Consider the following 24,120-nt stretch of genomic DNA (forward strand, 5'->3'; position numbering starts at 1 on the left):
CTTCACTCCCCACACCTGGACTGTGCCCTCACCATTCCCACATTCCTTTACCCACCCCAGGGATTTATCCTGTAGACAGGCACTCACACAGATACCTGTCCATGAATGGTCACAGCAGCTCTACTCCCATCAATCAATAGGTGGAACCAACCCATATCTCTGTCAACAGATGACTGGGTCAACAAAGTGTGATTCATCTACACAAGGGAATACCATTGAGCTTTAGAGTGAGAAACTGACACGTGCTACAATGTGGACTAACCTCAAACACATTAAGCTAAAAAGCAAGATACAAAATGCGAAATGTTTCCATTTAGATAAGAAATCTAGAGCAGGTAAATACATAGGCAAAGAAAGCCAATCACTGATTGCCAAGGGCAGGGGGGACAGGCATGGGGAAGACTGCTTAATGTGTCCAGGGTTTCTGTTTGTGCTGATGACAATGTTCTGAAATAGATACTGGTCAGAGTTGATAGGATCATGAAAGTACATAAAACCACGGTATCATACCAGTTAAAACCATTAAAACAAAACTTTATTTAATGAGAAATGTACGAGTGAAGACCGTCAGAGCTATAAATGTAAAGTAAGCTGTAAACGTGCTACATATAAACCAGAGAAATACCCACTCAGGTGAAGGGAAGGATGATCTCGTTCTGAAGCCGATGCTCCCTGGCTGGGGCTGAGGAGCTGGTATGGAGTGGGCAAGGTGACTTGCTGGGACTCTGGGGCCTGGGCCAGAGCTGGCCATGGAGGACCTGGGGCTACTTGAGCCCTGGTGTTGATGCGGGAGTAGGGTCAACATTAACTGGTGGTCCAGGAGTTGTTTCTGCAGGCGGCTCAGGATAAGAATCTGACTTTTCATCAGACTGTTCTTCTGGTGTCTGGGCCAGAGCAGCTGAGGGCGGACATGGGGCTACATGGGGCCCTTGTGTTGGTGCCGGAGTAGGCTCAACATCAGCTGGTATTGCTGGAGCCGGTTTTGTAGGTGACCTAGGATACGAGCCCACCTTTTCAGCAGCCTCTTCCTCTGGAGCCTGGGCCAGACCTGGAGATGGAAGACACGATGCCACATCTAGCTCTGCTGCTGCTGTAGGAATAGAATGGACCTCAGCTGGTGGTCTGCAAGCTTGTTCTAGAGGTGCTTCAGGATAATGGTCAAGCTTTCCAGCAGCTTCTTCCTCTGGAGACTGGGCCTGACCTGGAGATGGAGGACCTGGTGCAACATTGAGCCCCGGTGTTGTTGCAGGAGCAGGATCCACAGCAGCTGGTGGTCCGTGACTGAGTTCCGGAGGTGGCCCAGGATTAGAACCTGGCTTTCCGTTTGGCCCTTCATCAGGCGCCTGGGTCAGAACAGAAGATGGAGGGACTGCGGCTACATTGATCCCCACTGTTGCTGCAGGAGCAGGATCGACACCAGCAGGTGGTCCAGAATCTGGTTCCTGTGGTGGCCCAGGATGGGAATCCACCCCTCCAGGCAGCTTTCCTTCTGGTGCCAGTGTGGAAGCTGATGATGGAATAGCTGATGCTGTGTGGACCTCTGGTGTTGATACAGGAGCAGGATGGAAACCTGCTGGGGGTACAGGAGCCAGTTCTGGAGGTGACCCAGGAAGAGAACCCAGTCCTCCAGCAGGCTCTTCGTCTGATAATGGAGGAGGTGGTTGAGGATCTGGTGTTCCATCCAGCTCCTGTGATGGTTCAGGGGTAGGATCTACCTCAACACGTGGTTCTGTATTTGCCCCAGGAGGTGATCCAGGAGAAGATGCCAGCATTCCAGCAGGTTCTGTGTGTGGTGACAGATGTGGGGATGGAGGACCTGATGCTCTATGGAACTCCAGTGTTGGTATTGGAGCGTGATCTGCCTCATGAGGTCGCCCTGGAGTTCCTTCTGCAGGTGGACGGAGATCCTGAGCTGCTTTTAGACCTGGTGCCAGCCCTGATGGGGGATGCACAAGAGGAGAAATATTCAGCAACATGATTGCATTTCCTTGTGCTTTTCAATGACAGAAAATATCCCACTGCATTTAAGAGAAGCCTAAGGCCCTGATTTCCTCCCAAGGAAGTCTTCCCAGACTGTGGTCCACCAGAGGAGGGTCTGTGGCTACTCTGAGCTCTGTCTGGCCCAACCCCAACTCTGTTGATCCTCCCTGTGGATCCCACCCCATGTCCCCTCACAAGCTCACATGCAGGCATGCCCAGTCCTCCTCACCCTCTGGCTCTGCCTCTTTGGGCTCCAGGTGGTCCAGCTGGGCACAGAGAAGAAGGGCACGGTGTTCCAGGTCTGACCCTGGAATGTTCACCTGCAGGTACTCCACCAGGAGCTTCAGGCAGGGCAAGTGTGCGGGCTGGTCAAAGTCTTCTGGGTATTCATCCATCCAGGTTTTCAGGATGAAAGAGATGGCGCTGGTCATGTGTGATGAAAAGCAGGGTCAGAGGCCTGGCCTTTGCCACCACATTGATGTCCCAGGACATCTCTGGAAGGGACCGGGTCCCTCTTTCCCTGTCCTTCTAAAGTCCAGCCCCACCCAGCACCACACCCTCTGGCTGTCCTGGCAGGGGCAGCCTAATCACTGAGCAGAGGGTTAACACAGATCTTTGGTCACAGAGAGAATCCTATTAATGGTTTGACCAACCCTCCCTCCTCAAAGCTTGACTTATGTCTCTGTTTGTCCCCTGACACCCTTCCCACTGGACATTAAACCCCAAAGGGTATGGAGAAGTGTGTCTGTATGTTCACCTCACAGCCTGGCACACAGTAGTGCTCCAGGAATATTTCAGGCTGAGGACACACAAGGTCTCTTTCCCACGGTCACTCTCTGCTGAGGGACAGGGCTGCACATGGAGTTGAGCACCCACGACAGGTGTGCATGACTGTGTTGCAGGTTTTTCCTCTCCTCCTGATCTGGCCCCAAATGGTGAGGGAATAATCAGAGATGGGAGGGAATCATGGAGGGGAAGTGTACCCTAAGGGGCCACACTGAGACCCCTGCCAACACTTTGATTTCCACTGCACCCAGGCTGCACCCCCAGCTCTATGTGACTTCTTTCTCCTACTGGAGGCTCCGCTAACCTCATTCCTCCAGGGGGATCTACATATGTGGGACCCAGGGTGTGCCCAGCTCCAATCCTAACACAGGCTTCCTCCAACCCCCAGTCTTTCTTGCAGACAGAGGACCCTCTTTCTCCACGTAACATCCACTCACTCTTTCTGCTGGTCCTGGGGTCCTCCATCCCCAGCTGAACAGGGGCAGTTGTATCCATACCTAGAGGAGGCATGAGGGCGTCCATGTAATGCACTGTGGACACTACCTGCTTCCCATGTCTAGTATTCCTGTCTGCCTCTTGACAAGAATGGAGACCAGGAGGGCAGGGCTTCTTTCTGCTTTTTTCACTGAATGATGCTGAGTGTCTAGAACACTGCCTGAAACTGTAGGGGTTTCAGAGATAATTGCTGAGTGAATGAACCCAAGCAGCACCTTCCCCAGTATCTGATTGTCCTAGGGCCCCTCTGTCAGCCACCAGGGATTCTTCTTCTGGCTACACAAAGGACAAGGACCCACTTGATAGGATCTCAACTCCCCCTTTTCAAATGGGGAATAGGATTGCTGAAGACCATGGAGTCAGTGAGGGGCGAGGCAGACAGCTTCTTCATGGAGGAAAGGAAAAAAGTAAATGTGAACATCCCAGCCAATCCAGGAGACTTTTCCCTAGAGCTGGTCTCCAGGTGTTGGTGCTCTAGGGGCACACTGGTTAAAGAGCTTGGCTGCTAACCAAAAGGTCAACAGTTCCAGTTCAGCTGCTCCTTGGAAAGCCTATGGGGCAGTTCTACTCTGTCCTCTAAGCTCACTATGGTTTGGAATTGACTCGATGGCAACAGTATTCTTTTTGGTGGGGTTCCAGGCACACACTTCACATGGCTTGTGCCATGTGGTACTGAGAGTAAATTCAAGCAGGCTGATCATTTACCCCCCGACTTTTCAGAGGAGCAAACTGAGTCACAGAGAGATGAGTGACATTCCTCAGATTCACAGCTGGTTAAGGGGCTGAGTTCCCACTGGGCTGTTCAGGGTGGGCTACTCACCTTTGGAACAACACTTCCAGGACCTGATGGGTGGTGGCAAAGGTCCTATAGGTTCCCAAAAAGATATCGATGTAGGACAAGTCCCCCTCTGTGAAGGCAGGCACCAGGTGCTCCACCAGCTTCTCCAGCGATCCAGCCTTGACGGTCCTCACCACGCAGGTCTCATCTAGGTCCTGGTCCAACCCACATACACACTGTGGTGAGAGAGTGGAGGGACATACCATCAGAGACACCCCCTGAACCACCAGGAAAACCGGGGTCCCAGACCTCTGTGACCTGTGGCAGGATGTGGGACAAGACGCCCCCAACAGAAAACAGGAGGTGCAGATGATTAAACATATTAGGAAGCTCAAGTCATTTTGTTAATTATATTACTTCCGTGTATTGAGTGGAGCTCTGGTGGCGCTGTGACTCTGAAGAGTTTGGCTACTAACCAAATGTTCTGCAGTTCGAATCCACAAGCCACTGCTTGGAAACCCTATAGGGCAGTTCTGTTCTGTCCTATAGGGTCACTATGAGTCAGAATGGACTCCATGGCAACAAATTTGGCTTGGTTTGGTATTAAGGCCAGTATCCTTGTGACTCCTCACAGAACACTCTGTAGAGGTGAGAACACCAAGCTTATTGTTGTCCAGTGTCTGTTCATAGTCAAGGGGTGAGAGCCCAGAAATGTCGGACGCTAGGGCTCCGTGATGTTCCCTGTGTGCCAGGTGAGGCCTGCTCTGCTCCTGATTCAGAGGGGAAGGTCTGGTGCAAGCTTGCTCCCTCCCCAGCTGGAGACAGTGCACAGAGCAGACACACCCATGAGACCCCCTCTGAATGCAAAGCAAGGCACAGATTTTCCTTTCTGTACATTAAAGGGGGTTTTCAGAAGCTAAAGATATAGTGGTCGTAGATTCAGCAAAAGGTGAATGCCGGAAGATCCCTGAGTGGGAGAAAGACCCCCACAGGGTCAAGGATCTCAACAGACCAATCAGTGAGGGCATATATGAATGACCGGTAAAGGACTGAGAGGTGGCTCAGCTTCTCAGGGCCAAAAGCACCTCAAAGCAACCCTGCAGCTCCAGTGGCCAATGTGACAGCAGATTGGCAAAAATGGAAAAGAACCATAATAGCCAGAATAGGCCGGATGCAGGGACCCAGCTAGCGTCACAGACTGCTGGGCCATGTGACTGCGACAGCTCCTTTGGGAAGGAGTCTGGCTCTGGGGATCCTAACTTGGAATGTGCACATCCTTTGCCCCAGCATGCTGCCCCTGGGAGTCTGTCCTGCCTGGTCAATGTGTGGGGACACACGTGAGGTTCCTGCAGCCCTGCTGTGGGTCAGCGTGTGAGGACACACATGAGGTTCCTGCAGCCCTGCTGTGGGTCAGTGTGTGAGGACACACGTGAGGTTCCTCTAGCCCTGCTGTGGCTCAGTCTGTGAGGACACTCGTGAGGTTCCTGCAGCCCTGTTGTGGTTCAGTGTGTGAGGACACACGTGAGGTTCCTGCAGCCCTGCTGAAAGGGCAGCAGAAGGAATCAGCACAGGGCCAGCAGCAGTGAGATCGCCAGTGCCCGTGGGAACTGGCCACCCTTCTGGAACATTCTGCAGCTGAGTCAGGACACAGCTCCTGACTTGGAGGGGTCAGGGTGATGTGTTTCCTGAGATTGCAGGTTGCAGAAAATGTGTCATAGCCTGAACCCCGTGCATTTGAGTAAAAGAATTCTGCTAAGCATGAGGATGTGAGAGGCTGGGAGAAGGTGGGGAAGGAGAGCCCAGGTGACTCATGCCCGGCCCTGGGCCTGAGAGTTTACCACTAAAACAGGAACAACATGCAAAAAGATACCTAGGCTGATGTGTAGTGAAAACAGTATAAAAGACTGTTTTCTAATAGTCCTACAAATATAGAAAGAGTGACTCTGTACCTGGCCAGTGTGGGGAGGGCAAGTTGGGGGAATAAGGAAAGGGTTTTGGCAGATTCCTTTGGGAGGGAACCGTGGCCCTTGAGAGAGACATCCCTGGGCGGGAGCTAGGGATCTCCAGGTGGCGTCTGGCACAAGTGTCCCATCTGGTCATGTCAGGGCCCAAGCTTGTGACCCTACCCACGCACACTCACCCACAGCCTGCGCCAGCCATTCTTGGCCTCTTTCTTGGGGTAGACAGAGTAGATAATGCCATCCCCCTTCTCCTCGCAGATCTCCTGTGGGGGCTTCTGCAGAGACAGTGCCCAGCAGTGGTACAGGGGGCATTAAGGGCTGCCCCAAGCCTCCACCGTCCATCTCTGTCCCTTCAGGCCCTTGTTTCCCCTAGACCTTCAAGGAGCTACTACTTCCCTGTCTACACCGCATATGGGAAGGTTCAGCCAGAGGCTACACCATGGAGCCTCACCCACATCCAGTGACCAGGGCCACCCCATGCTCTGCAGCCCCTCTCCACCTCCCACATTCCAAGAAGGAGGAGAGATTGCAGGGGGAGGAGGGGACTCAGGAGCAAGGGTGAAGACATGGACCTCTGAGTATTGCACCAGGATCTAGGAACAGCTGGGCTGGCACGAGGTCACCAATGGGCAGCCAATGCCTGCAGCTAGGACTGTGGGGTGACTGCCACATACAGGTTGAGCTGGAGCTCCAAGAAGGTCCAGGTGAGTGTGCTGACTCAGGCTGTGATCCCCCCGACCATCTCTCCCTAAAGCCCTGGTCAGATCTGTGACTCCTGGGTAGAGACACAGATCTCAATGACCTATGTGATAGGCTGGTTGGACCAAGGATGTGAAGCAGGTATCCAACTGTGCCACCCCAGCCCCAGTCTGAAAGACACCCAAACGTGATAGACTCGGCCCACCCACCACCCTATTGCCAATCAGTCAGGAGGGGAGTGGGGCTGCCCAGGTGGGATCACAGTGGTGGCCTGGCCTGGATTGGCATCTGGGCCACCCTGTGTTACCTTCGGTTTCTTTCTGGTAAATGGCCAGAGCCTTCGGGGATGGGGGATGAGACCATGTCTCAGCCTTCGTGAAAGGGTCGAACTCCTGGGTTTCTCAAGTTTCGACACAAGGGAAGATGATGAGCAACAACAAGAAAACATCTTTCTAGGTCGAGTGTCTCCACTCAAGTGAGCAAGTAAGGGGGCTGTCTCCAGTATATGGGTGCCTGGTTACCAGCATTCCAAGTTCTATATACTCCATCACCAAGGAAGTGAGGTCATATCCTGGGTCCCCTGACCTGTGCCTGACCTAAGATAAGTCCTCCCCAAAATTGCATCTTAGATGCTGAATGCTCACCTCTCCCCATGCCATCTCTAGAACTGTGCACAGTGACACCACCAGCAGGTCCCCCCACAGAACCTGGGGTAGGCCTGGGTGTAGCCAGGGCCCCTGCTTTGTGCAGAACGAGCTGGGTTCAGACACAGTTCATCCCTCTTAATAAGTTTGTGACTGTAGACAAGTCTTTGTGCTTCTCAGTGCCTCCTCAGTCTCCCTAGCACACAGTGGGGATCATTCTAGCAACTTCTTCCTAGGGAAGTCAGCAGGTGTATGTGACAAAACACCTGTAACCCGTGGGCTGGTGTCACCTGTAGCTAATACACAAACTCACAGATGGCCAAATTACAAGCAGGGGTGGGAAGCAGCATGGAATACACCTCAAAACAGGGGGGATTCTCCTGCTGTGAGCTTAGGAAAGTTACTTCCCTCTGGGCCTAGTTCCCCACTCTGCCCTAGCAAGGCGCAGAATTAAACAAACATCAGATATTCCCACCCTCTGCACAAAAGCCTCCCATAACTTCCATTATTTAGAATCAGACCCAGTGCCTCATCTTGGACTAGGGGGTGGGCAGCCTGCACGACGGTCCCCCAGAATCCCTCCTCTGGGTCTCAACATCCTGTGGGACCCTCTTCCCTAGTGTGGGCTGGACTCAGGGACTTGCTTCCCAGGAATCTTGTTGTGGTTGCAAGGTGCCTTAGAGTGAATTTCAACTCATAGTGACCCTATTAGGGGCAATGCCTCCTGGCTCTCTCTGTCATCTCTCTCTCATTCCCTCTTTCTCACTGTCATTTTCCACACTTTCCCCTGGAAACCAGCTGGTATGTTTGGCCTGCCCTATGATGCCCATGTGACAATGAGCTAATGTGGGCTGAACGACAGAGAGGAACTGAGGACCCCAGTCCAGCAACTCACTGGAAAGACTCCTGCCCACAACAGAGTGAGCAGGGAGTGGATCCTCCCCATTTGAGCCTCAGTTGATACCACATCCCCAGCCTCCTGAGAGAACTTGGGGCAGAGTCATCAGCTAAGCCATGCAGCATTCCTGTCCACCGAGACAGTGAGATCAACAGTTTGTTTTCATGAGCTGCTATGTTTTGGGGTGATGTCACAGAGGAGGATATAGCTCCTCCAACTCACCTGGGACCTAGACTTGCCCTTCTCCTCCCTCTCTCCTCTTCTCCCCAGCTCACTCCAGCCACACTGGCATCTTTCCAACCCCCTCTCTGGGCAAACTCAACCTGCCTCCCAGTCTCTGCACCAGCTGTACCTTCTCCCTGGCACACTGTTCCCAGACTCATGCAGATCTGGACCCTCCTGTCACTCTGGTCACATATAAATATCACCTCAGTGAGCCCCCTGACCCCAACCCAGTGGCCCCAGCCCTCTCTCACTGGCTGTACCCTGCTTTATTTTCTCTAATGAATATGCTCTTTTCTCTCCCATGTATCTCTCTCCATGTTCTTGTCCCTCTCTGCTCCACTGTGCACTAGCACTGTAGCCCCAGGCAAGAAAGCTCCTATTCCACACCTGTGTTCAGGCGTCCTGGAGGCAGCAGCTCTCTTGGATCCTAGGGAGCAAAGGTCCAGGACCTATAGTTAAACTGGTGATGTGGTGAGCAAAGGAGACTCCCTATCCCCTGTTTTCCTCAACAGGCCCTGGGGTATGAAGCTTACTCAGGAGGCACAATACCCACATTCAGGGCAAAGGCCCTAATTTCTCAGGAGGACCCCGAGGTTCCACCAAGGACTGTACCTGGCCTCATGGTCTAGGGCCAGGACCTTACACTGGAGTGGACTTGGGTGGCAGCTCACAGGGTGCACAGCACATAGCCTTCTTAGCATGAGGGATGCTGGTAGACACTGCCCGGAGCATCCAGGCCCCTGTGCGAGGCTCAGTGCTAATGGGGTCTGTGTGGCCTGGGACAGCCTGTATAAGTGGCATGCCTCCTCTTCTTGTAGGCACAAAATACTGCCTTTGTGGTGGGTCCCATGCTGTTCCACCACCACCTCTTCTAGCTCAGTGTCCCCACCCACATGGGGTCTAGTGTCCTGGGTTCACTCTGCCCAGGGTGGCAGCAAGACATTGGGTCAGGTGGACATGGAGAGCCTGGGGACACAGGAGACACTGACTATCCCTCCGGCACAGGCCTGCTCTCTGAAGCAGCATCAGGAACCCACGTCCCTGTTCTTCCCCACCTCCTGCCCAAGCCTCACTTCTCAGTCCCATTGAGCCCCTCCCTGAACCAGAACTAGGCCCCAAATTGCTCCTGGAGCAACACCATCATTCTTGCAGGCCAACTGAAACACCTGAATCTCAAGATCACCTTTGTTCCTGGGCCACAGGGAGGGCAGGATGCTGAGAGCCTGGGTTGGGTGCCAGGTAGATAGGGCCCAGGAGCTGGGTCTGTTCTCCTGTGAGAGGCTTTCTGCCCACTCCTATCCAGGCCTAGCCTGCTCTCAGAGCTGAAAGCAAACTGCCCCTCCTCCAGGAAGTTCTCCTGGATTCTACTGTCATCCCCACCTCCACTGAGGCAGGTCTCCCCCTCTCTGTGCTTCAACCCTCCCCGTGATTCTAAGAGGAAGACTCCTTCCCAGGGAGGGGATCCCTTTGCCACATCCCTCCTTCAAACAGCACCAAAGCTGGGCACCTCCCTTCTCTTCTGGAAGTTGATCATTCTCCACTGGGGGGAGACCCCATGTCGCTCAGAGAAGGTCCCTTGGGTCATGACCAGCCCTCCACCCCTCTCATGCTTCACTACCAGGGGCAATGGGGTATGGGTGTCATAGGTACTGGCTTCACTTCTGAAAAAGATGGTGAGCTTTTGGACTCTCAGTGCCTTTGGACAAGGAGAACCCCTTCACCCCACACTGACCCCAGGTCTTTGGGTGGCACAAATGGTCTGCATTGACTACTAACCTAATGGTTGTCAATTTGAACCCACTGATCAGCATCTCAAAAGAAAGGCCCGGCAATCTACTTCCGTAAAGTTTACAACCAAGCAAACCCTATGGAGCACAGCTATACTCTGTAACACATGGAGTTGCCATGAGACGGAATGGAGTCCACGGCAACAGGTTTGGGTTTTTTGTTTGTTTTTAATTCTATACCCAAGTGACTGTGCGTTGTGAAGTAACCTCCAATATGGGGTTGTTCTTGCTTGCTGTTAGCTGCTGTTGAGTCAGCCCCTGACTCATGGTGACCCCATGCCCACTGGGACGAAATATTGCCTGATCCCGCACCATCCCCATGAACAGTTGCAGATTGGATTGTGTGATCCATGGGGTTTTCTTTGGTACATTTTCAGACGTAGGTTGCCAGGCCTTTCTTCCTAGCCTGGCTTACTCTGGAATCTCTGCTGAAACCTGTTCAGCATCTCCAGTGGCAGATGAGTGGTGGGGGCATAGGAGGTGGATTGGCTAAAAATCAAACCCAGGTCTCCTACATGGAAGGGGAGAATTCTACCACTGAACAAGCACAACCCCCAAGATGGAGTTGTTATAAATATAATAAAATACAAATATACAGCCTTCATTAAAAACAAACAAACTAAAATGCGCAAAGCTGCCCAGAGCCAAATAGTGGCTACTTTTGGCTTGATTCAGGAATCTCTGAGAAAGCAACCAGATTTGCTGGACACCATATGACCCAGAAATTCCACTCCTGGGTATAGACCCAGAAGACTTGAAATCAGGGACTCAAACAGGTACTTGTACACGAATGTTCATTGCAGTGTTATTCACAATAGTCAAATGGTGGAAACAACCCACGTGTCTACCCACAAATGAATCGATAAACAAAATATGGTCTAAACCATACAATAGAATATTATTTATCCATAGAGAAAAATGAAGTCCTGATACCTGTCACAACGTGATGAACCTTGAAAATTTGCCTTATTTTAAGCCACAAAGTTTGTAGTAATTTGTTACAGCAGCAATAGCAAACTAATGTAGTGACTCTCAAACACATAATGTGAATTTAAGGATTGGGGTAGTTACTGGAATGTCTTAGGTTTTAGGTATTTTTTCCTTTTAAATGAAATGTTCTCTAACTGGTGCTAGAAAGTGTGATCTTTACAAAGAGATCACAAGATTGTCTATGGGATTAGTTGTTTTATTTTCTATTTTAATATACGCAGTGTTGTCACTAGTGTGTATAAATGGACAGGCACTAACATATGTATGGTGTCAATAATTAGTCAATGTTGAGCAAGTTCTTGTTGAAATCAAATTTGTGCAGGTGCAGAGTTTCTACTGGGAGTCGTCTTCCTCCTCCAGGCTAGTAGCTTGGTTCACTTTCAGAAACGGGACTCAATGTGATCAGTATTCATTTTCAATACATGCATACCTATCGATTCTAGCTTGGCCGATGGTGAGTTGAAGTCTAGCTGTTGGACCAGTTGTAGTAACTGTTCTTTTTTGTTGCTGGTGCCTTCTTTCTCAGCTAGATACAAGCTTAGGTAGGTAGCAGTTAGGTAGCCACTCTGGGTCAAGAAATGGTAAAAATAACAAGACAAACCACAAATCTTCCCTAGGCCTCAGTTTGGATGGTTCTGCCTAACAAGTCAGCATCCATTATAAATTCATTCAACTGATATGAACATAAAAGCCACTTAACTTGTTTAAGGAGCCCTGGTTGCACAGTGGTTAGAGCGATTGATTGATTACCAAAAGGTCAGCAGTTGAAAACCACCAGCATCTCTGAGGGAGAAGGATGTGGTAGTCTGCTTCCATAAAGATTTACAGCCTCGGAAACCCTATGGGGTCAGTATGAGTCAGAATCAACTAGAAGGCAGTGGATTTTTGACTTGGTTAACTTCCTTGGATTAGACAAATTTGAAGCGAGTTATCCTGTATCTTGAATATTCAAATTTGTTATGTAAAGAAATTAGCCAGCAATAAGCTTTTTTTGTCTGTATGGTGCAGCTGAATACATAGGTCTCTGTAAAGTTCTTCTTCTCTCAAATAGCAGCTCAAAAGATAGCTGGCTCTGCATGAGTGTTGATGTCATTTATGTCATTGGGTTGTTAATGTGAATGTTTTGTCGGTTGATGCTTTGGGGTGTGTGTTTTCACTACAATAAAAAAGAGAAGGAGAGAAAACAGAGCTAAAGGTCGCAGTCTTATATGCAGGTGAAAGCTGGGCAATAAATAAGTAAGACTGAAGAGGAATTGAAGTATCTAAATTACGGTGTTGGCGAAGAATATTGAATATGGCCTGGACTCCCAGAATAACGAACCAATGTGTCTTGGAAGAAATACAGCCAAAATGCTCCTTAGAAGTGAGGATGGCAAGACTTTGTCTTGTGTACTTTGGACATATTATCCGGAGGGATCGGTCCCTTGAGGAGGACATCATGCTTGGTAGAGGGTCAGCAAAAAAAAGGAAGACCCTACAGTTGCTGCAGTAATGGGCTTAAACATAGCAATGATTGTGAGGATGGCACAGGACCAGGCAGTGTTTCATTCTGTTGTCCATAGGTGTCACTCCAGTCAGAACCAACTGGATGGCACCTAAGAACACTAACATTCAGGTCCTTGTGAGCCCCTAGTAGACCCTCTCAATCCTGACCACTTAACCTCTGTTCTCTTTGTTTGTCAACATCACGCTCAGTAGCAGGTTCTACACTTTGGTTTTTGTTAGTTGCCATCAAGTCAGCTCCAACTCTTGGCAATCCCACAAACGGCAGAATGAAATGTTGCCTAATCCTGCATGATATTCATGATCCTTGGTATTCTTGAATTCATTGCTGTAGCCACTGTGAATTTTGAGAGCCTTTCATCCTAGGGGGCTATCTAGCACTATATTGAACAGTACCCTATTGTGATCCATAGGGACCTCACTGGCTAATTTTCAGATGTAGATCATCAGACCTTTCTTCCTGATCTCTCTTAGCCTGGAAGCTCCACTGAAACCAGTCCATCATGGGTGGCCCTGCTAGTATTTGAAATATCAGTGACATAGCTTCCAACATCACAACAACATGCAAGCCACCGTAGTACAACAGACTAACAAATGGGTGCTTCATACCCTAGAAAATTCTTGCCCGAGTGGCCTTACATGGATAGTCTCCTAATTCCAGGTGTCAACTCCATTGGCTTCTCTTGAAGGCGGTCCCTTTGGGCTCAGTCATATCATTCCCATTTGCCTTCTGAGTTGCATCTCAAAATTAGTCAGTGAAGACTCTGTGGATCAGAACAGAATATTGCCCAATGTAGCGCTAGAAGTTGAGCCCCAATGTTGGAAAGCACTCAAAATACACACTGGCCACAACAATGGGTTCTTAAGAGTAGTGGTGACTTACAGAGCCTGAGATCGGGGCTGGGTGAGCCTCTACCAGGCTCACATTCGCAGCTCTAGCCATCCCCCCTCCCAGCAGGACTCTCTGGTGTACACCTATAGCAGAATGCTGGGTTTACTTTTGCTTCTCTGAGATACCCCAGATACACATGAGAAGAGGCAAATATCTTCCAAGGCAAAAACGAAGTTTATCTCCAACATCCTCCATTTAATTCTTCTGGTATCTGGAACTACCTCCACAGTAGCTGGCTTTATGTCCCTGTAATTTGATGACATGTCAGTCTTCAAGGAATGAATTTATTTCCCCATGGAGCCCTCAAATCGAACTGGCTCCTGAGGACTCAGTAACTTAGAGAGTGGAAGCCACCCAGCCTTCCCACAGACAGACGGAGCCCATCTACCACAATGGCCTTTTGCCTTGAACTCATGGTGGTCATGGGTGTCAGGAGAGTGAGCTAATTGTAGTGAGGCAATGGATTACACCCCAACATAATGAAAATAAACTTCCTCGCAATGGAGGAAGACTCATTCAACCTGTGATATGTTGATGACACAACCTTGCTTGCTAAAAGTGAAGAGGACTTGAAGCATTTACTGATGAAGATCAAAGACCACGGCCTTCAGTATGGATTACACCTCAGCACAGAGAGAACAAAAATCCTCACAACTGGGCCAATAAGTGACATCACGATAAATGGAGAAACATCTGAAGTTGTCAAGGATTTCAGTTTACTTGCATCCACAATCAACGTCCATGGAATCAGCAGTGAAGAAATCAAAGACGTATTGCATTGGGCCAATCTACTGCAAAAGGCCTCTTTAAAATCTTAAAAAACAGGATGCGGAAGGCGGGCCAAGATGGTGGACTAGGTAGACGCTACCTCGGATCCCTCTTGCAACAAAGACTCGGAAAAACAAGTGAATCGATCAAGTACATAACAATCTACGAACCCTGAACAACAAACACAGATTTAGAGATGGAAAACGAACAAATACGGGGAAGCAGCGATTGTTTTCGAAGCCTGGAGCCAGCGTCCCAGTCAGCGGATTTTCTGGGAAAACGAGTTTCCCAGTGACGGCTCGGAGACAGCAGTCCACATCAAACCACATAAAGAAGCAGACCATGACAGCTTCTCCAATCCCCCAAACTAAAAAATCAAAATCTTTCCCAAATGAAGATACTATCCTGGAATTATCAGATACAGAATATAAAACACTAATTTACAGAATGCTTAAGGACATCACAAACGAAATAAGGCAAACTGCAGAAAAAGCCAAGGAACACACCGATAAAACTGTTGAAGAACTCAAAAAGATTATTCAAGAACATAGTGGAAAAATTAATAAATTGCAAGAATCCATAGAGAGACAGCATGTAGAAATCCAAAAGATTAACAATAAAATTATAGAATTGGATAACGCAATAGGAAGTCAGAGGAGCAGACTCGAGCAATTAGAATGCAGACTGGGACATCTGGAGGACCAGGGAATCAACACCAACATAGCTGAAAAAAAATCAGATAAAAGAATTAAAAAAAATGAAGAAACCCTAAGAATCATGTGGGACTCTATCAAGAAGGATAACTTGCGTGTGATTGGAGTCCCAGAACAGGGAGGGGGGACAGAAAACACAGAGAAAAAAGTTGAAGAACTCCTGACACAAAACTTCCCTGACATCATGAAAGAAGAAAGGATATCTATCCAAGATGCTCATCGAACCCCATTTAAGATTGATCCAAAAAGAAAAACACCAAGACATATTATCATCAAACTCACCAAAACTAAAGATAAACAGAAAATTTTAAAAGCAGCCAGGGAGAAAAGAAAGGTTTCCTTCAAGGCAGAATCAATAAGAATAAGTTCAGACTACTCAGCAGAAACCATGCAGGCAAGAAGGGAATGGGACGACATATACAGAGCACTGAAGGAGAAAAACTGCCAGCCAAGGATCATATATCCAGCAAAACTCTCTCTGAAATGTGAAGGCGAAATTAAGATATTTACAGATAAACACAAGTTTAGAGAATTTGCAAAAACCAAACCAAAGCTACAAGAAATACTAAAGGATATTGTTTGGTCAGAAAACCAATAATATCAGATACCAGCACAATACAAGATCACAAAACAGAATGTCCTGATATCAACTCAAATAGGGAAATCACAAAAACAAACAAATTAAGATTAATTAAAAAAATAATAATAATACACATAACAGGGAATCATGGAAGTCAATAGGTAAAAGATCACAATAATCAAAAAGAGGGACTAAATACAGGAGGCATTGAACTGCCAGATGGAGAGTGATACAAGGCGATATAGAACAATACAAGTTAGGTTTTTACTTAGAAAAATAGGGGTAGATAATAAGATAACCACAAAAAGGTATAACAACTCCATAACTCAAGATAAAAGCCAAGAAAAACGTAACGACTCAACAAACATAAAGTCAAACACTATGAAAATGAGGATCTCACAATTTACTAAGAAAAACGTCTCAGCACAAAAAACTATGTGGAAAAATGAAATTGCCAACAACACACATGAAAAGGCATCAAAATGACAACACTAAAAACTTATTTATCTATAATTACGCTGAATGTAAATGGACTAAATGCACCAATAAAGAGACAGAGAGTCACGGACTGGATAAAGAAACACGATCCGTCTATATGCTGCCTACAAGAGACACACCTTAGACTTAGAGACACAAACAAACTAAAACTCAAAGGATGGAAAAAAATATATCAAGCAAACAATAAGCAAGAAAGAAGAGGAGTAGCAATATTAATTTCTGACAAAATAGACTTTAGACTTAAATCCACCACAAAGGATAAAGAAGGAAACTACATAATGATAAAAGGGAAAATTGATCAGGAAGACATAACCATATTAAATATTTATGCACCCAATGACAGGGCTGCAAGATACATAAATCAAATTTTAACAGAACTGAAAAGTGAGATAGACACCTCCACATTTATAGTAGGAGACTTCAACACACCACTTTCGGAGAAGGACAGGACATCCAGTAAGAAGCTCAATAGAGACACGGAAGACCTAATTACAACAATCAACCAACTTGACCTCATTGACTTATACAGAACTCTCCACCCAACTGCTGCAAAGTATACTTTTTTTTCTAGCGCACATGGAACATTCTCTAGAATAGACTACATGTTAGGTCATAAAACAAACCTTTCCAGAGTCCAAAATATCGAAATATTACAAAGCATCTTCTCAGACCACACGGCAATAAAACTAGAAATCAATAACAGAAAAACTAGGGAAAAGAAATCAAATACTTGGAAACTGAACAAAACCCTCCTGAAAAAAGACTGGGTTATAGAAGACATCAAGGAGGGAATAAGGAAATTCATAGAATGCAACGAGAATGAAAATACTTCCTATCAAAACCTCTGGGACACAGCAAAAGCAGTGCTCAGAGGCCAATTTATATCAATAAATGCACACATACAAAAAGAAGAAAGAGCCAAAAGCAGAGAACTGTCCCTACAACTTGAACAAATAGAAAGTGAGCAACAAAAGAACCCATCAGGCACCAGAAGAAAACAAATAATAAAAATTAGAGCTGAACTAAATGAATTAGAGAACAGAAAAACAATTGAAAGAATTAACAAAGCCAAAAGCTGGTTCTTTGAAAAAATTAACAAAATTGATAAACCATTGGCTAGACTGACTAAAGAAATACAGGAAAGGAAACAAATAACCCGAATAAGAAACGAGAAGGACCACATCACAACAGAACCAAATGAAATTAAAAGAATCATTTCAGATTACTACAAAAAACTGTACTCTAACAAATTTGAAAACCTAGAAGAAATGGATGAATTCTTGGAAAAACACTACCTACCTAAACTAACGCATTCAGAAGTAGAACAACTAAATAGACCCATAACAAAAAAAGAGATTGAAACGGTAATCAAAAAACTTCCAACAAAAAAAAAGCCCTGGTCCGGACGGCTTCACTGCAGAGTTCTACCAAACTTTCAGAGAAGAGTTAACACCGCTACTACTGAAGGTATTTCAAAGCATAGAAAAGGACGGAATACTACCCAACTCATTCTATGAAGCCACCATCTCCCTGATACCAAAACCAGGTAAAGACATTACAAAAAAAGAAAATTTTAGACCTATATCCCTCATGAACATAGATGCAAAAATCCTCAACAAAATTCTAGCCAATAGAATCCAAGAACACATCAAAAAAATAATTTACCATGATCAAGTGGGATTTATACCAGGTATGTAAGGCTGGTTTAATATCAGAAAAACCATTAATGTAATCCATCACATAAATAAAACAAAAGATAAAAACCACATGATCTTATCAATTGATGCAGAAAAGGCATTTGACAAAGTCCAACACCCATTTATGATAAAAACTCTCACCAAAATAGGAATTGAAGGAAAATTCCTCAACATAATAAAGGGCATCTATGCAAAGCCAACAGCCAATATCACTCTAAATGGAGAGAAGCTGAAAGCATTTCCCTTGAGAACGGGAACCAGACAAGGATGCCCTTTATCACCGCTCTTATTCAACATCGTGCTAGAAGTCCTAGCCAGGGCAATTAGGCTAGACAAAGAAATAAAGGGTATCCGGATTGGCAAGGAGGAAGTAAAGCTATCACTATTTGCAGATGACATGATCTTATACACAGAAAACCCTAAGGAATCCTCCAGAAAACTACTGAAACTAATAGAAGAGTTTGGCAGAGTCTCAGGTTATAAAATAAACATACAAAAATCACTTGGATTCCTCTACATCAACAAAAAGAACACCGAAGAGGAAATAACCAAATCAATACCATTCACAGTAGCCCCCAAGAAGATAAAATACTTAGGAATAAATCTTACCAAGGATGTAAAAGACCTATACAGAGAAAACTACAAAGCTCTACTACAAGAAATTCAAAAGGACATACTTAAGTGGAAAAACATACCCTGCTCATGGATAGGAAGACTTAACATAGTAAAAATGTCTATTCTACCAAAAGCCATCTATACATATAACGCACTTCCGATCCAAATTCCAATGTGATATTTTAAGGGGATAGAGAAACAAAACACTAATTTCATATGGAAGGGAAAGAAGCCCCGGATAAGCAAAGCATTACTGAAAAAGAAGAAGAAAGTGGGAGGCCTCACTCTACATGATTTCAGAATCTATTATACAGCCACAGTAGTCAAAACAGCCTGGTACTGGTACAACAACAGGCACATAGACCAATGGAACAGAATTGAGAATCCAGATATAAATCCATCCACGTATGAGCAGCTGATATTTGACAAAGGACCAGTGTCAGTAAATTGGGGAAAAGATAGTCTTTTTAACAAATGGTGCTGGCATAACTGGATATCCATTTGCAAAAAAATGAAACAGGACCCATACCTCACACCATGCACAAAAACTAACTCCAAGTGGATCAAAGACCTAAACGTAAAGACTAAAACGATAAAGGTCATGGAAGAAAAAATAGGGACAACCCTAGGAGCCCTAATACAAGGCATAAACAGAATACAAAACATTACCAAAAATGATGAAGAGAAACCCGATAACTGGGAGCTCCTAAAAATCAAACACCTATGCTCATCTAAAGACTTCACCAAAAGAGTAAAAAGACCACCTACAGACTGGGAAAGAATTTTCAGCTATGACATCTCAGACCAGCGCCTGATCTCTAAAATCTACATGATTCTGTCAAAACTCAACCACAAAAAGACAAACAACCCAATCAAGAAGTGGGCAAAGGATATGAACACACATTTCACTAAAGAAGATATTCAGGCAGCCAACAGATACATGAGAAAATGCTCTCGATCATTAGCCATTAGAGAAATGCAAATTAAAACTACGATGAGATTCCATCTCACACCAACAAGGCTGGCATTAATCCAAAAAACACAAAAAAATAAATGTTGGAGAGGCTGCGGAGAGATTGGAACTCTTATTCACTGCTGGTGGGAATGTAAAATGGTACAACCACTTTGAAAATCTATCTGGCGTTATCTTAAACAGTTAGAAATAGAACTACCGTACAACCCAGAAATCCCACTCCTCGGAATATACCCTAGAGATACAAGAGCCTTCACACAAACAGATATATGCACACCCATGTTTATTGCAGCTCTGTTTACAATAGCAAAAAGCTGGAAGCAACCAAGGTGTCCATCAATGGATGAATGCGTAAATAAATTGTGGTATATTCACACAATGGAATACTACGCATCGATAAAGAACAGTGACGAATCTGTGAAACATTTCATAACATGGAGGAACCTGGAAGACATAATGCTGAGCGAAATTAGAGGCAAAAGGACAAATATTGTATAAGACCACTATTATAAGAACGTGAGAAATAGTAAAAACTGAGAAGAACACATACTTTTGTGGTTACGAAGGGGGGAGGGAGGGAGGGAGAGGGCTTTTTATTGATTAATCAGTAGATAAGAACTGCTTTAGTTAAAAGGAAAGACAACACTCAATACATGGAAGGTCAGCTCAATTGGACTGGACCAAAAGCAAAGAAGTTCCCGGAATAAAATGAATGCTTCAAAGGTCAGCGGAGCAGGGGTGGGGGGTATGGGGAACATGGTTTGAGGGGACTTCTATGTCAATTGGCAAAATAATTCTATTATGAAAACATTCTGCATCCCACTTTGAAATGTGGCGTCTGGGGTCTTAAAGGCTAACAAGCGGCCATCTAAGATGCATCAATTGGTCTCAACCCACCTGGAGCAAAGGAAAATGAAGAACACCAAGGTCACACAACAACGAGGAGCCCAAGAGACAGAAAGGGCCACATGAACCAGAGACCTACATCACCCTGAGACCAGAAGAACTAGTTGGTGCCCGGCCACAATTGATGACTGCCCTGACAGGGAGCACAACAGAGAACTCCTGAGGGAACAGGAGATCAGTGGGATGCAGACCCCAAATTCTCATAAAAAGACCATACTTAATGGTCTGACTGAGACTAGAGGAATCCCGGCGGCCATGCTCCCCAGACCTTCTGTTGGCACAGGACAGGAACCATCCCCGAAGACAACTCATCAGACGTGAAAGGGACTGGTCAGTGGGTGTGAGAGAGATGCTGATGAAGAGTGAGCTAATTAAATCAGGTGGACACTTGAGAGTGTGTTGGCAGCTCTTGTCTGGAGGGGGGATGGGAGGATAGAGAGAGAGGGAAGCTGGCAAAACTGTCACGAAAGGAGAGACTGAAAGGGCTGACTCAATAGGGGAAGAGCAGGTGGGAGTACGGAGTAAGATGTATGTAAACTTATATATGACAGACTGATTGGATTTGTAAATGTTCACTTGAAGCTTAATAAAAGTTAATAAAAAAAAAAAAATGGACCTGACCAGGTGGAATACAAAGGAATCAAATCGACTACATCTGTGGAAAGACACGATGGAAAAGCTCAATATCATCAGTCAGAAAAAGGCCAGGGGCTAACTGTGGAACAAATCATCAATTGCTCATATGCAAGTTCAAGCTGAAACTGAAGAAAATCAGAGCAAGTCCACGAGAGCCAAATATGACATTGAGTATATTCCACCTGAATTTAGAGACCATTTCAAGAATAGGTTTGACACATTGAACACTAATAACTGAAAACCAGACAAGTTGTGGGATGTCATCAAGGACCTCATACCTGAAGAAAGCAAGAGGTCACTGAAAAGACAGGAAAGGAAGAAAAGGCCAAGATGGACGTCAGAAGAGACTCTGAAACTTGCTTTTGAACGTTGAGCAGCTAAAGCAAAAGGAAGAAATGATGAAGTAAAAGAACTAAACAGAAGATTTTAAAGGCTGGCTTGAGAAAACAAAGTAAAGTATTATAATGACATGTGCAAAGAGCTGGACATAGAAAACCAAAAGGGAAGAACATCTCTCAAGCTGAAAGAACGGAAAAAATTCAAGCTTCAAGTTGCAATAGTGAAGGAGACATTGGGGAAAACATTACATGATGCAGCAAGAATCAAAAGAAGATCGAAGGAATACACAGAGTCATTACACCCAAAAGAATTAGTTGATGGTCAACAATGTGAAGAGGTAGCATATGATCAGGAACCGATGGTACTGAAGGAAGAAATCCAAGCCACACTGAAAGCATTGGTGAAAAACAAGGCTCCAGGAATTGAGGAAATATCAAGTGAGATGTTTGAACAAATGGTTGTAGCACTGGAAGTGCTCCCTCGTCTATGCCAAGAAATATGGAAGACAGCTTCCTGACCAACCGACTGGGAGAGATCAATATTTATGCCTATTCCCAAGAAAGGTGATCCAGCAGAATACAAAAATCACAGAACGATATCATTAATATCTCACACAAGCAAAATTTTGCTGAAGATCATTCAAAAGCGGCTGTAGCAATATATCAACAGAGCACTGCCAGAAGCTCAGGTCAGATTCAGAAGAGGATGTGGAACCAGGGATATCATTGCTGATGTCAGATGGATCCTGGCTGAAAGCAGAGAATACCAGAAGGATGTTTACCTGAGTTTTATTGACTACGCAAAGGCATTCGACTGTGTGGATCATAACAAATTATGGATGACATTGTGAAGAATAGGAATTCCAGAACACTTAATTGTGCTCATGGGAAACCTGTACATAGATCAAGAGGCAGTTGTTCAGAAAGAACAGGGGGATACTGAGTGGTTTAATGTCAGGAAAGGTGTGCGTCAGGGTTGTATCCTTTTACCATAACTATTCAATCTGTATGCTGAGCAAATAATCCAAGAAGCTGGACTATATAAAGAAGAATGGAGCATCAGGATTGGAGGAAGACTCATTAACAACCTGCGTTATGCAGATGACACAACCTTGCTTGTTGAAAGTGAAGAGGACTTGAAACACTTACTAATGAAGATCAAAGACCACAGCCTTCAGTATGGATTGCCCCTCAGCATGAAGAAAACAAAAATCCTCACAACTGGACCAATGAGCAATATCATGATAAAAGGAGAAAAGATTGAAGTTGTCAAGGATTTCATTTTACTTAGATCCATAATCAACAGCCATGGAAGCAGCAGTCAAGAAATTAAAGGACCCATTGCATTGGGCAGATCTGCTACAAAAGACTTTTTTAAAGTGCTGAAAAGCAAAGATGTCACCTTGAAGACTAAGGTGTGCCTGACCCAAGCCATGGTATTTTCAATCACATCATATGCATGTGAAAGCTGGACAATGAATAAGGAAGGCCGAAGAATTGACACCTTCAAATTGTGGTGGTGGCAAAGAATATTGAATATACCAAGGACTGCCAAAAGAATGAACAAATCTATTTTGAAAGAAGTACAACCAGAATGCTCCGTTAGAAGCAGGGATGGCAAGACTGTGCTTAAATACTTTGGACATGTTTTGAGGAGGGATCAGTTCCTGGAGAAGGAAATCATACTTGGTAAAGTACAGGGTTAATGGAAAAGAGGAAGAGCCTTAAAGAGGTGGATTGACACAGTGGCTGCAACAATGGGCTCAAGCAAATCAACAATTGTAAGGACGTAGCAGGACCGGGCAGTGTTTCATTCTGTTGTACGTAGGGTCCCTACGAGCCGGAACCGACTCTTTGGCACGTAAAAACAACAATAACATGTGGCTTATATTCCTAATGGCTCCAGACCGGATGTTGACCTGGACAGCAGAGACCGGTAGTTTCTATGACATTTTCCAATCATTCAAGTCAGAGTTTGAAATTAATTAGGTGTTGGCCTAGCTGTGTGTGAGAACCTTGTTGTCATTCTTCATTGCTTGGAAGCCATCGGGCACGCTAAGGATCAGCTCTGCTCATGGGCTTGTGGCTGCTGATGACCTAAAATCTGCGGGTCAGGTGGCAGGCCAGAGACCTCTACAGGCTTATGTCCAGGAACCTGAGGTCAGGCAAGGAGGAGAGTGCAGGGTGGAGAAGAAAGAGAAAGGGGATACAGGGGTGGGTAGAGGGAGAAAGAGCTTCACCATTTACATACTGGAGGCAGGCCACATCCCCAAGGAAACTCCCCTTTTAACTGATTGCTGCTCACATCAGTTCACATCATGGAAAGTGATTACATTCTATTCCATTATGGAAGAGCAGCCAGTCCCCTGTCTGCCAAACCACTGAGAATCACAGCCTAGCCAGGTTGACACACAACGTTAACCATCACACAGCCTAATGTCGCATGAATGTAAGTAAAAGTTAAAGAGAGAGAGAGAAACTGCTTTTAACTTTGATTTTGGGAAGATTTTTCTTTGCATGGCCCAGCAATCGTGACTTTGAACCCAAAGGGAAATTTCAACCCCACTCGCCGTTGGCCAGGTATTAAACATTGTTTACATAGTCCTAATAATATAAACTACATATTGATTTTCTACTTTCAGAGCCAATCCAAGGACAAAGCAGGAACATTTTGGTGATAGCTGCAAGACAGAATGTAAATATTGACAAACTCGGCAGGGTAGCCTTGGGGCCCTGGTTGTGCAGTGGTTAAGAGTTT

This window comes from Elephas maximus, chromosome 9, assembly GCF_024166365.1.
Source record: "Elephas maximus indicus isolate mEleMax1 chromosome 9, mEleMax1 primary haplotype, whole genome shotgun sequence".
Lineage (NCBI taxonomy): Eukaryota > Metazoa > Chordata > Mammalia > Proboscidea > Elephantidae > Elephas > Elephas maximus.